The following is a 14,967-nucleotide window of genomic DNA, read 5'->3' as shown; positions in this document are numbered from 1 at the left end:
TCAAGGACGCTCTGTAAAGTCCCTGCCAAGCATTTACAGGAGAATTGCAGCCCAGACCCCTAAGGTTCTGGAACAAGGCCCTGCTGTCTACAGCACAAAACTGTTAGCAGCTTGAACAGCTACCACACTCTAGGAGAAGCCATGTCACAGCATCCACTGAGACACTTCTCAGACAGGCACCATCACATAGTGTCAGAGATCAGGTTCAAGCACAAGCAGATGCCATTCCCTTCTTTGTTCTCTCCCTATCTCTAGCTCTTTCTATCTATATAATATAAAATGTATCATATTTATTATGAGAGAGTTAGAAATACTGTGAGAGCTCCTGGGGTCTGCACGAGGCAGTCATGGAGGCCTCACCGTTCTCCTCTTCCCCGGACTTGGCCGACACGGCGACCGCCGTGCGAGCGACCCCGGCCGATCTGGAACATCTGGACAAAGAGCAGATTAGAAAGGCAATGGAAGTTCTGTTTGCACACTCCAAGTCAAGAAAAAAGAATAATGAGTTACTTTTGAATGAGAATGAGAATTTGTTTCTAATGGTGATACTTGGGAAAATTCCAGAGAAAGAACTGCGGGTCCGAGTGGCTTTGCCTCATAGTATTCTATCAGATTCGTCAGAAGTCTGTTTGTTTACCAAAGATGACTGTGAATCACCTGAACAGACAGAATGTTTCTATAAAAAGCTTTTGAAAAAGCATGGAGTTAATAGCATCTCTCAGATTATCCCTTTTAAAACTTTAAAAACAGAATATAAAGCCTATGAAGCCAAGCTCCGCCTCCTAGGTAGCTTTGATGTCTTCATTACTGATGAAAGAATTAGACGGCACTTGCCCACACACATAGGAAGGCATTTCTATCAGAGGAAGAAAGTTCCAGTACCTGTAAACCTTCTGGCCAAGAATCTGTCCAAAGAGATTGACCGCTGTATCACAGGGACCGTCTTAAACATCTCCAAACATGGTTCTTGCAGTACTGTACGTGTTGGTCACACTGGAATGGAGACTCAGCACGTCATTGACAACATCCTGGCTGTCTCAGAAATGCTTTCAGAAAAATTACCAGAGAAATGTCAGAGTGTGAAACTCTTGTTCCTGAAAACTGAGAAGTCAGTTTCCCTTCCCATCTTTTCCTCGTTTGTCACGTGTCAGGGGGAAAAGATCCTGACCTTCCGTGGCGTGAGGAGAAAGGAACTAAAGAAAAAAATGAAGCATGAAAAAGAAAAGCTGAAGAAGAAAAACAAAATGTCAAAGAAAAAATCCAAGGAGGCTGCATCTCTTCTAACTCAAGATGACTTAGCACGTGAAGCCAGCAGCGCTCCCGTGGAGGCCCCAAGATCCCAGAAGAAAAAGACCAGCAAAGGAAAAGCGCAACCCGAAGGGACGGACGAATGTGACGAAACAATTCCACAACTGGTACCAATAGGAGAAACGCCAGACAAAGACAATGTGGAGATGCAAGAAAATGTCACAGGGAAAAAATCTCCAAAAAAGAGACCTGATCCAAATATACTTCAGGGCAAGAAAAGGAAGGCCCTACCATCTACGGGGACCCCAGAAGCTTTAGGGTCTGGGACCCCTGGGAAGAAGACAAAAAGAGATTTGCAGGAAATCAGAAAGCCAGAGGCCAAGTTCTTTACTCCCAGGAAATCTTCCAACACACCCAAAAACAAAAAACCCCAAGTGGCCCACTCAAACTAAAATCAGGTTCCTTGACCTGAAGGAACCATCAGGGTTACCCTAAGAGCTTTTCAAGAATACTTAGACAAGGTGTGGTGACACCCACTGTGGGACGTAGAGATAGGCAGGTCTGTGTGGGTCGAGGCCAGCCAGAACTAGGTGGTGAGACCTCGTCTCAACAGACAAACAAACTTGGCCAAGATTGGGTATGCACAGCTACATCCCTAATACTCAAGCCAAGGCCAGAGAGGCATGAGCTTGAAGGAAGCCTGGAGTTCAGCAAGAATCTCTCTTGAAAGGCCAAACTTCATTCCTGGGCTTGGTGGTTTAACACTCTGCTAACATATATGCATGGTCCTGTCTTCAATACCCAGAACTGTCAAAAATGACCATACACCACATAACAAAAGGTCCTCTGGTCCCAACCCCACTGCAGCCTTTTTTTCATCAGTGAGTCCTAGACTTAATATTTTTGTAAAGTTTCCAGAGATGATTCTGAATTAATGTTTCTATTTGTAAAAACTAGGGGTTTGAGGCAAAGAAAAAAATCTATTTTTTATTGTTCAGTGTATTTGCTGATAAGAGTGCTTCTGTATGTTTGTGGTTTTCTAATTAAAGTATAATATCTGCTTGTGGGTAAAAAAAAAAAAGAAATACTGTGAGAGAGAAATATATATCGTATACAATATATATATATATATATATGTATATGTATATATATATATAGTTCTAGCTCTCTCTCTTTCCAATCAGCTTACACATATGGACTCTTGAAGTCTTCTCTACAACAGCTAACAGAGCTAAAAAGAGATGAGAGGAGAGACTTGTAATACTAAGTCAACATGAGTTACTAGAGCTACAAATGGTCTTTGCTTCCCTCTCCAAAAGAGAAGATTTAAGCATCAGAAATGATACTGATTTCAAATAGATCAAAACACACTACTAACTACACACAAGCGTGCACACACACGCGCTCGCGCATGCATGCACGTGCACATGCACCCATGTACACACATGATTTTGTATATGTGTTATGGGACAGGTATGGTGGTACCCACCCAAAATTACAGCAAATGTGAAATGGAGGTATGGAGATGGGAGGCTAACCTGGGCTACATAAGCCTTTGTCCTCAAATGAAAAACTTAAGATGAAAGAAGGAAGAGAGAAGTGAGGGAAAGATGAATGGATGGATGGATGGATGGATGGATGGATGGATGGATGGATGGATGATATTTTTAATTGACAAATATGTAAAATCCCTTGGTTTTTTCAGCCACCATCAGATGTGTTTTGGAGGGCTGATGGGACACCAGCCCATTCCATAAAAACCCACAAAAGGGAAGAAAGCAAGAATTTATTCTACCTCTCCTCTCCAGATTATATTTCAGTTTAACCAAGGAGAGGTTATATTTCAGTTTAACCAAATGATTGCTGAAGTTTCTTCTTTGTGGAACAGTAAAATGGCAGTAAATACACAAAGCCCAATGGCTTAGAAAGCCACCATTTTCAACCTCTAATAAAAACCACAGATGTTGACAGCCATCATCAGTAGCTTCTAAAAGCTGCATAGGATCCTGTCCAGTGGACGTGTAAGACTGTCCCACCTGAACAATGAGCAGATCAGGGTCATTGCAGGTGGCAATCTCCCAAAGGGCTGACAGGAAGAACAGCCCACAAGGAATTTTTCCAAATAGATACTTTACATCCATTAAAAGGAAAAGCTTAAATCTCTGGTTCAGATTATTCAATTTAAGAAATTCAGAGGATGGAATAATGTATAAAATAATTGTCCAGAGGTTAAATCAAGTAGAAAAAATTGAGATAGACTAAGTTGAACAAATATAAAAGAAAATGTATTCTGTAGAACAAATAACTCAGTTTCTTCATCAAAATAAGTTGCATTTGCAAAAAGAAAAGAAACTTTTAAAAATGTAAAAGTCATGTTCATTTTACTCCCATCCTGTGATGACCAATACTGTCAAAATGACAAGATCAGGAGACACCTAGGAGACAAGCTTCTGGGCCTGCCTGTGAAGGGTTAACTAGATTAGGATGAGATGGGACATTGCAGCTTAACTGTAGTGGCTCCAGTGTATTTGAGGGGTCCTGGCTGAATAAAAAGCAGAAGGCATGCTGGGCACCAGCACTCATTGTTCTCTGCTTCCTGGCTGCAAATGAAGATGACCAGCAGCCTCAAGGTCCTGCCAGGACCTCTGCGCACCCCCCCACCTCACACACACACCATGATGGACTGTATCCTGAGACTGAGAGAAAATATAAACTATCTTAAAGTTGCTATTCTCAGGATATTTTGTCTCAGCAATTAAACAGCCAACCAATACACCTCCTGATTCAAATAAGGTAATGAAGATACCACAGTTTAGAAAATATGAACACAGGTGGATATTATTAGGTGACCAAGATATTGCAGTTATTCCTTTATCAGGAGAGTGACATGGGGTGAACATGGGTAGTGTGACTCTGCCTCCTAGCAATCCTCATGTGTTAGGGATACACACTGCTGTTCTGTTTTATTTACAAATGAAGCCATAGAAGCTGAGTGTGGTGGTGCATGCCTTTGATTCCAGCACTGGGAAGCAGGGTTAGAGGGGTCTGAGTTTGAGGCTAGCCTGATCTACAGAACAAGTTCTAGGACAGCCAGGACTACATGGAGAAACCCTGTCTTGAAAAAGAAAAAAAAAAGCATAAAAAAATGATAAGATGTATGGGTTTCTTTCAAATACTCCAACAACAAATTTTTTTTAAAAAACATGGGAAAAGAGACAATAGAAAAATAGCAGCAAATTAATGAGCCTTTGTTTTCATGTATTTTTGAAACTCACTATAATAAAAAGTGAAAGATAAACATATGATCATCTTAATAGACACAGAAGAATCATTTGACTCAACATTCATTCATAATTTAGTCATAATTGCTATGCTCAGCAAACTAAAAATGGAAGGGAATTTATTTAACCTGATAAAATACGCCTATCAAGATCTACGGTAAACACTCTGGTTTCTAATGAAACCGAAGCATTTTTTTTTCCAATGAGGACTAGAACAAAGATGCTCTAATCTTATCACTTCTCAGGAATGTTAATTCGGGGATCCTGGCATATCAAGTCAAGAAAAGGAAACACATATACGGACTGGAAAAGAAAAAAGCGAATTTTCTCAGATAAAGTGACTGACAACACAGAAAGCCCATCTAAACAAATGATTAGAATCAATGAGCTCGGTGGAGAATTATGAAGGTAGCAAGAAGCTCTTGTTTGCTCTCTGTGGGGGGCGCTCAGCTGGGGTAGAATGTGAGTAATGGGGGGGACTGCTTATTATTCTATAGAGCGTGTGTGTATTCAAAAAAACACATAATAATACATAACAGGGGCTGGGGGATGGATGGCTCAGTAGGTAAAGTGCTTGCTACGCTATACAGCATGTAGACCTGAGGTCAGATCTACAGATCTACAGCACACATGTAAAGGCCAGGTATGTCTGTAATTTGAAATATGTCTGAAATCCCAGGTCTGGGAGGGGTGGAAAGAGACATGAGTCCCTGGAGCTCATTAGCCAGCCAGTCTAGCCAGGTAGGCTAGTCAAAATGTTGAGATCTGGGTTCAGTGAGAGCTCCTGTCTCAGAGTAAGTGGCTGGGGCACAGTAATGCATGCCTTTAAGGCAGAGGCAGGCAAATGCCGGGGAATTCCAGGCCTATCCAAGTTACTCCCTGAGATCCTGCCTGAGAAGAAGAGGCGGGGGGGGGGGGGGGAGTGGAGAAGAAAGAGGGGGAGGAGGAGGAAGAGAGAAAAGAGAGAAAGGAAAGGAAAGGAAAGGAAAGGAAAGGAAAGGAAAGGAAAGGAAAGGAAAGGAAAGGAAAGGAAAGGAAAGGAAAGGAAAGGAAAGGAAAGGAAAGGAAAGGAAAGGAAAGGAAAGGAAAGGAAAGGAAAGGAAAGGAAAGGAAAGGAAGAAGGAAAGGAAGAAAGAAAGAAAGAAAGAAAGAAAGAAAGAAAGAAAGAAAGAAAGAAAGAAAGAAAGAAAGAAAGAAAGAAAGAAAGAAAGGGTGGAGAGTAAGAGATGAAGACACCCAAGTTTGACTTCTGGTTTCCACATGCATATACATGAATAAGCTCACCTTCATATACACACATGCACACACCCCACTCACACATGCGCACAAATAATATTACATAATAAAATAGGTAAAGTAAACAAGATTCCTCATTTCTGGAATTTCTCTTTTCCTTGTCTTTTAAAACAGGGTGAGGTGAGCTCTGGTTGCCCACCTACTCAGGTTCAGCCTGCCCAGCTGGAAGCCACCTCCACAGACCGTGCACCGAGTCTGAAGGACTTGTGCCTAGGGCTACCTAGATCCAGTAGAGTATCCCTGTAGCCAGAGCCACTGTGGTCCAGCCACTGCATGAATGAGGCAAACCAAACCTAGGTGGGGCCCTTAGAACTCACCACATCAGCCATGGCCCCTGTACTGTACCAGAGGCAGGCATGGACTATGCTGGTCAGGGTTGTGCTGGGGGCAATGGTCCTCCCCACACTCATCACACTTGCTGAATAATGCCACATCTGCCACCAATACCACACCAGTTATCCCCATCACCCATGTCCTGAACAGAGATTGAGAACTGTCTAGAAGTGGATGAAAATGAGAATGGTGATGCTGTGGGATAATCTTCTTGTACACTGGTTTAATAAAACACTGATTGGCCAGTAGCCAGGCAGGAAGTATAGGCGGGCCAAGAAGACAGGAGAATTTTGGGAAGAGGAAGGGCAGAGTCAGGAGTCACCAGCCAGACACAGAAGAAGCAAGATGACAAGGCAGAACTGAAAAAAGGTACCAAGCCACATGGCTAAACATAGATAGGAATTATGGGTTAATTTAAGTGTAAGAGCTAGTCAGTAATAAGCCTGAGATAATGGCCGAGCAGTTATAATTAATGTAAGCCTCTGTGTGCTTACTTGGGAGAGATTTGTCCTGACTGCAGGGCTGGGCAGGACCAGAGAAACATCCAGCTACATGGCAAGGTTTCATGAAGGGCAATGATACTCAGTCTGGGGCTGGGGAGATGAAAACAGCGGAAAGTGGGGATCATCGCTCTCCGTGAGCCCCATCTTTGGGCACTACTCTTTCCCTCCATGCCTGACAGTTAAAAGACAGTGGTGCCTGGAGTCTTGGGAATGGAAGTGGTTAATGTTTAAAGGTTGACCAAGAATCTTTTTTCTGGTATGAGCCTCCAAGTGATAGAGACCCCGTTCCTCTATAACTCTCAGTGGCTCCCTGTGTCCCAGGAAAAACCTGACAATGCATGAATGCGGAGAAAAGGTCCCTACAGTCAGGCCTCTTGATTTCCTTTCTTTGCCTCCCTCCTCCCTACTTCACTAAATGGGAACCATATTTGCCCCCTTGCCATGTACTTGCCCTGGCCTGGGCTGCTCTGTCCTTGCTCAGTGATGGCAGCTCTAACCCACAAGTCCCAGGAAGTCATGTGACCCAGCAGGAGAAGACAGTGTTAAGTTTCTTGCTGAATTTTTTTTCCTTATCAGTAAAGTGTGTGATCTGGTCTTGAACTCATGGACTCGAGTGTTCCTCCTGCCTGAGCCTCCCAAGGAGCTGGGAGTAGAGGTGTACACGGCCACGCCCTGCATTGCTCTTCAGAGTCGCTGCTTGTTTGAACTGGTTTTGAGGTTCTGGGGCTTGAGCCCATGTGGGTTAAAAACTGTCACCGAAGCACAAAGCCCAGCTACGTCTGTTAGGAACTTCACAGAGATAATTGTTGTTTTTCCTGGGAAAGTCAAGATCATTTGTTCTTAAACGTCATTTGCCATTTTCAAAAGTTCTATAAACGGCCATTAGTATCACCAGATTGCTGCCAGCACTAGTGTGAGCCTGAGGCTGCCAAGTATTCAGATGTTTACAAGAAAAGCTGCAAATAGTTTCCATACACAATTAACTTCATTTGTGTGTGTGTGTGCGTGCGCGCGCGCGCGCACGCGCGCGCTGAGGACTGAACCCAGGACTTTGCACCTGCTAGGCAAACATTCTACTATGTCCCACATATATCCACAGCTAAGAACTGTTTTGAAATACTAGATGGATGCTATGAAGGTCAGATAGAAAGTATCTGTCCATCTACAGTCCAACCAACAGTGACCTCTGCTCCAGATACACATTCCAGAGGAGGTCTTTGACTCTGTGTCAAGTGGCTTCCTGTTTCCAGACAATCCCCACAATTCTCCATTCTTCTTACATATCACCGTCTTCCTTTTTCTACATGTCCCGCCTGGACCCAGCAGATGGCTGAGTGTGCCAAGTTTCTCTTCCAGAACCTGACAAAGTAGGAATCCATTTGTGTTTCTCAAATTCACCACCAGAGGGCAGGTCTGTAAAATAAAATTTAAAAGTCATAGTTTTTGGTTTTTGGATTTGGGGTTTGGGGGAGGAGTGTTGTTTTGTTTTGTTTTGTTTATTTGTTTGTTTTGTTTGTTTGTTTGGTTTGGTTTTTTAAGTTGCTGGTACTTTTTTGTTTGTTTGTTTGTTTTTCGAGACAGGGTTTCTCTGTGTAGTTTTGTGTCTTTCCTGGAACTCGCTTTGGAGACCAGGCTGGCCTCGAACTCACAGAGATCCACCTGGCTCTGCCTCCCAAGTGCTGGGATTAAAGGCGTGCGCCACCACCGCCCGGCCAAGTTGCTGGTACTTTCTATAAAATGGGATTAACCATTAAAGTGATCACGTGTGCTTATCTGAATCTACAAGCCTTCTTCAATGTAAGCTGTGGGAGTGGGAATGTGTGTGCCCTGCTAGAGGTCATGAGCTACATTTTGAAATGTGACCTCTGAGGGTTTTACTCCAAAGACCCAATAATAATAGCTTGGTGTTGCTCAGCAGTGCACCTGAGGACAACCAGGACCCTGTTTGTTTCAGGGATGCTTACAGATCAATGTGAGCCACTTAACCTGATTTGTCACAGTCAGCCTTCTCCGTCAAATGGATCGCCTAGAGAGACTGTCTACGCCTGATCTCTTCAGGCAACAAACTAAATTCCTAGAAGTAAAGCTGAGTATAGAGCACAGAGAGGACAAAATGAAATGTCACCGTAGACGGGGGCAGCCACACGATGAGCAGTGTGCTGGTGTTAACAACTTGACCTCCAAGAAGCAAAGCTTTCGTGTACAATACCCACCAGCTTCTGTGGTGTGAATATCCCTGCGCTGACCCGCTTCAGGCTCCCAACAAGGTATCACTGACCACAGAATTCTCTGAGAAGTGCACACCATGAAAGCTCCCCAGCAGGAGCCAGCTCACTTTAATATGGACCCTCCTACTTCATTTCAAAGTTGAACCCTCACTGCAGAAGCAGATTTACTTTGACATTTGCAGGGTTTCGTGTGAGAAGGACACAAATGGAGGTCCACACACTGTATATCTCAACAGTTACCTTACAAATTAAGCAAGCAAGCTGATCAATTGTCTTATCTTGATGCCTCCATAACTACCTGGAAAGCCAAAGTTAAATTTCGAACACACCTAACTTGGCCACATGGGAGACACCATCTTGGGACTTCCATCCCAAATCACTGCCTTTCTTTCTACACTGACAGCACACACAAGCCCCCAGTGCATCTGGGAACACTCCTGGCCCCGAACCATCCCTTGGGCCCAGATATGAGCACATCGACCATGTGATCTATATGCAAGAGAAATCACACCAATCTGAAAGTGGGCTTCAGGTCACTAGGAGAGGAAATTGCAGGATCCTGTGCACCTATGTCTCTAAAGTGGGGGGGGTTAAGCCTCCAAGTACGCCCTGTTGCCCTGTGCATTCCAAATCCCTTGGGAAGGGCCAAGCAAGGCTGAGACCAAAGCAAGCCTTTTATGACCCAGGAGTCAGGCCAGGCAGCTTCCCTCCCACACCTGAGGGTGAAGACTGTTCGGATATGTAACCTGTTGGCAAGATATTCTGACAATCTCCAGTTTTAAACATTCCTCCACGTGCGAGCTCCTGAAATCCCAGTGACCTCTGTGGAATATTGAGTACCTACAAGGTGCTGGTACTGAGCTCACAGTGAATGGATGGGTAGATTTTTCTGTCCCATATTTCCAATGCATCTGACACATTTGTACAAGCTTTTACATTTTGGAAGAGTTGGGGGCAAATTAAAAATAGAAGGCTTGAGATGGGGGCTGGAGAGATGGCTCAGCGGTTAAAAGCACTGGCTGCTCTTCCAGAGGTCCTGAGTTCAATCCCCAGCAAGCACATGGTGGCTCACAACCATCTGTAATGAGACCTGGTGCCCTCTTCTGGCCTGTAGACATACATGCAGGCAGAACATTGTATACATAATAAATAAATAAATCCTTTAAAAAAAAAAAAAAGTAGAAGGCTTGCCAGCCCCAAAGTTGAGAGCATGGGAGCATTCTCCCCATTTCTCATCTGTCTTGTGGCTGCATGGGTGGGAAATGATGCCCTCCCTCCTGCCCATCAATGCCTGAGGCAGGTGGGAGAGCTGGCCCTGTGGTCATAACAGGCAGAGAGCTACTCTGACCCCTACCAGCTGCAACACTCGGGAGAACGGGCCCTGCACCCCTCCAGGACAGCACAATAGAGCCAATCCTGTTAGGGCAGGTATGGGTGAGCCAGCCCCGAAATTGTGAGCAGGGGAGAGCCTTCCCCATTACCCATCTGTCTTCTGGTGGCATGGGCAGAGGAGAGTTGCTCCCCACCATGCCCATCAACGTCTGGGGCAGGTGGAAGAGCTGGCCCTGTGGTCATAAGAGCGAGCAGGAGAGCCAACCCTGTTAGTGCAGGTGGAGGTGAGACAGCCCCAAAGTTGTAAGCATGGGAGAACTGTCCCCATTTCTCATCTGGCAGACCAACCCTACAGCTGCCCAGGACCAAACCCAGGGTTATGACTTGGCCCGCCCGATCATCCACCCCATCTACGACCTGCTGGAACATGTGAGGGGACCTGACCCATAGATCCAAAACTGCAAGATTTCCACAACACAGGGCAACAGCAGGATATCCAGGAAGAGTCCTAGTGAAGGCTCAACATTGATAGTGTAGTAGAAACCAGAGGCCTAAAACCAGACCAATGACTCTTAGCAATGAACACTTGCAAGGAAAGATACATGGACAGAGGGGTTTGTGATGTGACTCACTGTGTCACGCTGCAGCCTCCATGATGAGGTTTTTAATTCTTCTCTTTTTTATTTTATCTTTTTTCCTTTTTACCTCTTAAATCATGTTGTATTGGTGGGATGCAGGGGTGGAGGGCCAGATGTGAAGGGACAGGAAAATAAATGGGGTTAGGATACATGATGTAAAAGACACATAGAATAAATAGAATAAAATTTTTTAATTTAAAAATAAAAGTAGAAGGCTTGTTTGCATGAGAAAAAACCCAGGGTTATTTTAATGTCAGGGTCCATACTTGAGATTGTATTGGAATACATCTGTTTGTTCACATATTGTTTGTGGCTATCTTCAGATCCCAAAAGCAGAATTGGGCTGCTTGGATGGAGACTCTGTGGGTCACAAAGCCTAAAATGTTTATTCTCTGTCTTTCTACAGGAAAGCTTTACTGACCCTTTACTCACATTTCTTTTCACTGTATCATTGTATCACGTAAAGCACAAACTGGGTAAACCCTGTAGCAGAAGGGAGACAAGGAGAGTGGGAGACCAGAAGTTTCCACTGGACAGACCAGAATTTTGTGTTCCCAGAAGAGGAAAGCTATATGAAGACACTAGAAACCCATCAGGGGTCATATGTTGTGGGATATATGTACACTGTGTGAAGATGTATTGCTGTGATTGGTGTAATAAAAAGTTAAGTGGCCAGTAGCTAGGCAGGAGGTAGAGGCGGGACTTCTGAGCAGAGAGAAAACTCTGGGAAGAAGAAAGGCAGAGTGGCCAGCTGAACTCAGAGGACACAGGATGGGCAGTAAAAAAAATGAGGTAACACCACGTGGGAGAACATAGATTAATAGAAATGAGTTGATTTGTTATAAGAGCTAGCTGAAAACAAAGCTAAGCTAAGGCAAAGCTTTCATAATTAATAATAAGTCTCCATGTCGTTATTTGGGAGCTGGTGGTCCTGATGAGACAGTACTGTTACAGTCGTACTAGGGAAAGAGAAATGGGCTTGGAACCCTTTAGCTCCTGGTTAACTTGCTGTCTAGCTTTGTCTGTGTTCTTCCCATTAATCTCATACACAGCCTCCACATAATTAGAACCTTACATTTCAGTTGTAGGAGTTGCTAAAGTTTCTTTGCTGCAATTTCAAAGTTTCTTTGTCCTTGGTGGCTCATGAGGAAACATCCAGAGCAGCTCCATCTAGTGGAACAACAATGAGAGTCAGAGCTATTACTTATAATTTTCTAATAGACAGAGACAGACCAACAGACAGATGGAGACAGGAGAAATTGATGAGTTTGTTAATGAAATCATACATTTATTTCAATGTATCCAAAATACTATCATGTCAAACATAATCACTGTAAATTATTGTCTTAGAATTTTATTGCTATGACCAGACACCATGACCATGGCAACTCTTATAAAGGAAAACATTTAACTGGGGCTGGCTTCTAGTTCAGAGGTTTAGTCCATTATCATCATGGCAGGAAGCATGGCAGTGTGCAGACAGACATGGTACTGGAGAAGAAGCTGAAAATTCTACATCTTGATCCACAGGCAGCAGAAGAGGACTGTGTGTCACACTGGGCATAGCTTGAGCATATAAAACCTCAAAGCCTGCCTCATAATGACATACTTCTTCCAACAAGGCCACACCCACTCCAACAAGGCCACACCTCCTAATAGCGCCACTCCCTATGGGCCAAGCATTCAAACACATGAGTCTATGGAGGCCATACCTATTCAAACTACAACAATTGTTCCTTTTTCATACTAAGTCTGTGAAATCTGGTAGATATTTTATACTTACAACATTTCAATTTAAAAAAATCTCATGATAGCTTTTTCAAAATCCCTTAGTGTTATTTTTAAAAGCCATAAGGGAACATTCTTTTATAAGCTTACTTAAAAATACATATAGAATGTGTATGTGTGCATACATTTTTTTAATGAAGTTGTATCACATGAGGTAATGGCACTCCCTGCAAAAAGATATGCATTATCTAACAAAAACCCCAGGATCAGACATGGGAAACATCCCCTTCAGTTTTGGTTGGGGAAATACAAGAGTCTCTCAAAACAGAATGGGCTATTACTATTGCCCTGGGTTGCCTTCCAGAACTTGAAGGTAAAACCTTTGTCTTAGTCATTGTTCTATTACCATGAATAGACACCATAACCAAGGCAGCTCTTATCAAAGAAAGCATTTAACTGGAAGCTTGCTTACTGCTACATCATAGCAGGTTGTGTAGCCAGAGCCTGGCAGCATGCATGGTGCTGGAGCAGTAGCTGAGAGCTTTACATCCTGATCTGCAGGCAAGCAGGCAGAGAAAGGGAGACACTGGGCCTGGCACAGGCTTTTGAAACCTCAAAGTCCGCCCACAGCGGCATACCTTCTCCAACAAGAACACACCTCCCAATCTTTCCAAACAGTTCAGCACATGGGGACTAAGATTGCAAATATGGCCCCCACCCCTACCCCCTGAGGGCTGGCTCTCATAGTACCTGAAGGTGCTACATAAACTGCTGAGGGAGAAAAACAATCAATAGTCCCACCCTGCTGTAAAGCCTACAGATCATAATGACGGACTCAGCAAGATAACCCCAAAGATGCAATTGTGACACTTTTATCTTGAGGGTGACCAACAGCTGTCTCATTGGACTTAAGGCTCACTCAGTAAGAAGGAATGCACACCTAGTAGATAAACCTAGCTAACTGCTAGTGGCTGGAGCGGTCACAGACTCTGGAGAAAAACCTACTACTACCATTCTCCTATGTGAATGTAATTCCTAACTGTATTCTAAACACTTATCCTTATACTCACAAGAAGTATAGCTCTCATCCCTCATCAGAGAAGCTTCCTTGTACAACATGTGGAGACAATTACAGAGGTCCGCAACTGGCAAAATACAGAGAATAAGCGCCCACCCCACCCCACCCCGCTGACATGCCTGCAACATAACCTCTGTACCTGAAGCTCAGAAAACATCGAGGAAGAGGGGGCAGAAAGATTTAGGAGCCAGAGGACCAGGGCACCTGCTGCTGGATAGCGTCCCCTCAACATGACAGGCAAAATGAACTCTTGAACTCCAACGATATGGTTGCCTGAACAAGAATGACCCTATGACACCATCAGTCGGCATGCCAACATGGGGGGGGGGGCGGAATTCCACAAGATCTTACCCCTCGGTGGCCAATGGCTATGGAGGGACAGGCAATCGATGTCCTCCAGGGATGAGCTCCCACATGGGTGTTGTCTGACCCCAAGTGGCCAGTCCTGCAGCCCTGGACACATGTGCATGTGAACACCACTAAGTGGACTTAGCAGGGTGTGTGTGTGTGTGTGTGTGTGTGTGTGTGTGTGTGTGTGTGTGTGTGTAACAATAATGAAGAAGAGGTGGTAAATTTGAAAGAGGCACGGGAAGAGTTGGAGGGTAAGGGAGGAGCAGGAGTGATAAAAATGTTCTAAAATATTATACTTCTTCAAGAATTTCATTACAGATGTGGTGACACAGCTCTTAAACCCAAACATTCAGAAGGCAGAGGCAGGCGGATGCCTGTGATTTTGAGGCCAGCCTGTTCTATACAGTGAGTTCTGGAAGTAGTGGTAATGATACAAAACCAAGTTGTACATTTCAAAACAGTGGGGTTGTGGGGTGTGAATCACTTCAGTTTTTAATGTGTGTCTCATAAGTTTTACTGTCTGCTTCTCCTGTCGTTGATGTCACAACCCTTACCCAGGTCACTGGCACTTTCCATCGTGACCTTTCATTCACCCACAAAAGCCTCCTAATTGGATCAACAAGCCTCCCCTCCCATCTGCTATATAATATATCCTCTACTTGGCACCTTGCCCAGATCTCTCTCTCTCTCTCTCTCTCTCTCTCTCTCTCTCTCTCTCTCTCTCTCTCTCTCTGTGAACTGCTTTCTCTACTCTCTCTCAGAACACTTCTGATGTAGGTACACAGGTCCCACAATCCATTTTGCTTCACCAGTGGACACCGAGTGAGTATTGTACACTTCAATTCAGTTCTGACACACCACTTATTTAATTGGAGTTTGTGTCAGAATCCTGTTCATTGAAGGATTCAGTCCTACCTTAGATGTCAATCAAAAGCTCGGGCTTCCCTTTAC

The 14,967-nt window shown here is 44.1% G+C and overlaps 1 long non-coding RNA gene and 1 pseudogene across 1 annotated transcript; one reads left to right on the top strand and one right to left on the bottom strand.

Moving 5' to 3' along the window:
• Positions 1-326: 326 nt before the first annotated feature.
• LOC143274307 (ribosomal L1 domain-containing protein 1 pseudogene) lies at positions 327-2,333 on the top strand (annotated as a pseudogene).
• Positions 2,334-5,645: 3,312 nt separating this feature from the next.
• Positions 5,646-13,730, bottom strand: LOC143274306 (uncharacterized). Its single transcript, XR_013052891.1, has 4 exons — positions 13,658-13,730; positions 11,935-12,029; positions 10,854-10,928; positions 5,646-8,074 (listed from the first exon to the last, which is right to left on the bottom strand). It is a non-coding gene; the product is annotated as an uncharacterized LOC143274306 (long non-coding RNA).
• Positions 13,731-14,967: the final 1,237 nt, after the last annotated feature.

The sequence above is a fragment of the Peromyscus maniculatus genome, chromosome 7 (assembly GCF_049852395.1).
Source record: "Peromyscus maniculatus bairdii isolate BWxNUB_F1_BW_parent chromosome 7, HU_Pman_BW_mat_3.1, whole genome shotgun sequence".
Lineage (NCBI taxonomy): Eukaryota > Metazoa > Chordata > Mammalia > Rodentia > Cricetidae > Peromyscus > Peromyscus maniculatus.
Note: the sequence above shows the minus strand (reverse complement) of the source record. Positions and strands in the feature narration are given on the sequence as shown.